A 3,215-nucleotide genomic window follows, 5' to 3' on the forward strand; every position below is an offset into this window, starting at 1 on the left:
GGTCAAGCTAGCATCCCAGCCAACATCTAGTGGACAATAAAGAGGATAGAAACTCAAGAAGTTATAAATATAGCGAGCTTTCTTATGGACAATGTTCACAGCAACTATATACCACATTTGGAAAGTTCAGAACGTAGCTTAATGACATCAAAGCTTAGCCGATAATCTAGTACAAAGAGAGTAGGGATGAGGTTATAAAGGATTGTTCGAACAATCAGATAACTAATACTCAGCTATAAAACAAAACCTAATAAGCTATTGAAAACCTAATACTCAGGAACAACAGTACACAAATATATAATTATGTACTAAAATCAGTACACTATAATAGAATTCAGGGATAACAGATGACAAAGATAGCTAATCTCTCTCAAATAACAAAATTCTGCCCATTTTTTGCCGTGAACTACTTTCTTATTATTATACTAATACATATAAATATTTTTAAACAGATGCATATGGTGAGGATAATGATGAGTAATACTTGTTGTTTGTGGTATTTGTCCATGGCCACTATTAACATCGGGGACCTGATAAATATTAACACATTAGTTAAAAGATATTCTTATTACGATTAAATTTTATAAAAATGTCTAAAACTTATGTTATCTAGTTACCTGTCCACTTGAGGTGCCATTGATATTTTGAGGCATGCATTCATTAGGAGCATATTTACGCATCAATTGTCTCATTTGAAGTAATTCTAATTGCATATTATCCTGATTTTGCTTCATCAGATTCATTTCTTCATTTTGTTTCGCCTTTAATTCAGTAATCTCATGTTCTAGCCGTTGTACAACTTCATTAGATGAATCCTCTTGATCAATATTTCCAAAGGAAGATCTGCTACCCTATAGAACAGAAGGAGTGGGACCAAGTCCTAAACCACGAACATATCCACTTCTTTCATTTCCCAACACTTGGGAATACACATCACCTTTCCAAGCAACACGGTGAGGAGGTTGGTCAGTAGGTCCCTCACTATTGCTCATCTTTTCGTTTATCATGTCCTGGCCAGAGAATACTTATGAAATCTAGTTTTGAATTCATTTATTTGCCTTTAAGTTTTTTATCTAAATATTTCCCGATATAGAAAATAAAAGAAAAAACAAATCTTACAATTACTTTGACAGAATCATCATCCAATGGTCTACCGTCCGCGCGTTTTTTATGAGTTAATAAAAAAACTTCTGCTCGTGTAGGCTCTACACCATTTTCAGCCTAATATAATAAAATAGATGTCATATGTACATGGCAAAAAGGGGTAAAATATTATAGTTTGTAGTTTCAACAGGTTTACCTTCTCATCCATCAATGTAGCAATACTTTTGGATCCTCCCGTGTGAGGCATGTTTTGCTTGGCCCTATTGTTTCTATTTGCTTGGGTACGTCTCTATCATTGAAAAAATAAAGCGATATCTTATGATTTATAAATAAAAATTGAGCATAACAAAACTCTAAACACTATGAAGATTAGTAACTAGGAGTATGTATTCAAGATTTGTTGATACCTTAGCTTTGTCGGAAGGCCAATAAGAGACAAGACCACTCCATTGATCTCTCAGTATACGACTTGGTCTATTTTTCAGCAAAGCATCTTTAGTCTTATACTTTGGAATATGGTCACCTTTTAATTGGCATTTGTAATCTTTCCATTTCTTTCCTAGCAACTTTAAGACAAAGTCTTCTCCGCATTTTGGGATAGTGAACTTCTTCTGAAAAAGTAAAAGAAAAAATTTAGAAAATAACATCATGTATAATAGAGTCTGCGTACTTAAAAATAACAACTACACCATACCCTCACAAAATCCAACAATTTCTTCTTTTCCTCATTGTCAAAATTTCTCCAATCATCTACGTGTAGAGGTGTTAGTTCTGGAGTTCTTGCAATAATTCCTAGAAAGCTAGCAAGCTTTCGACCCTCTTTTCCAATAGATTGGTTGCGACTATTAAATGGCACATCAATTGTTTTCCCTAGAGGAAGTTTCCAAATATCTTTAAGTAAAGTAGGTCCACGTATCTTTCTTGCCTCCGAATTGCCTAGAAGTAAAATGATTTGAAGGACATCAAATGAGAAAAACTTGTATAGTTAAGAAACTGATAGATTCTGTACAATCTGTTAAATAAAGGGATCACGATAGAACAATAGTAAACAAAAGTAATATATTCTACCTGTTGTCTACCTCATGTGACATATTAGATGCATCTTGACTAAGGACATTGCATATGTGAATCTTTGTTATTTTTTATCTATGTTGATATAGTACTTGTTTGTCATGTAGGATTAGAATGACTTATCTGATGCAATGAACCTATTAGTTTGATATTCTTATGTTGTTGTTTAGTTTAATAAAAGTTCACTTTTGAAGTGGCTTTGGTGGTTTGGACAGAATGAGGAAGGGTACTGGAGGGATATAGTCAAAGCCAAACATGGCATTCTCGATTATTGGAGGCCAATGAGGAGCAGGGGTACACTGAAGGCGGTACTTTCATTTCAATACAGAAGCTATTGGGGACTGCTGCTCATGGAACTGGATAGGATCAGGTTCAGTTACTGCTGCTCATGGGAATGCCAATACAGAAGCTAAACTCCTAGGTGTTTCTCCAGAGAGTCAAATGTATTTGCAATCAGATCTAGTTTTAGGAGTTGTTGCTGGAAAAAATCAATTATCAGAAGTAAGGGCTATTGATACTAGGACAGGATCAGGTTCAGTTATTGCTGCTCATGAACTGCCAATACATGGATTTTGAGGGAAGAACCAGTTTTCTACAACAATGAAGCAAAGGGGAATTGTGGAAATAGTTCAGGTAGAACTGAAAGCACCCAGTTTGAGCATGACTCTGGAAACCTCCTTCCATTGTCGACACGATTATGCGATGATTCAGCAGTAATGACTGATTATTGATTTAATGGGTGCACCAGGTGCCCTGATTCCTACTGAGGCACCAAGTGCTAAAATACTGGGAGATCGATGAACTCCTCTCACTACTAAAGACTCTGAAGGAATGCATCCTAGATGATACCACAATAGATTTGTTCCCAGCTTGTAAAACTAATAAGAAGTAGACAACTTAAGAAGTATTACCTGATTCCCCAGTGGCACCAACAGTATTGTTCAACTCATTAGATTGATCATCATGATCTGGAGTATCTGAGTGATTCTGAATATTCATCAATTGTTCAATATACGGTTGGGCTCGATCGATGTTCCGTT

This window comes from Solanum stenotomum, chromosome 5 (assembly GCF_019186545.1).
Source record: "Solanum stenotomum isolate F172 chromosome 5, ASM1918654v1, whole genome shotgun sequence".
Taxonomy (NCBI): domain Eukaryota; kingdom Viridiplantae; phylum Streptophyta; class Magnoliopsida; order Solanales; family Solanaceae; genus Solanum; species Solanum stenotomum.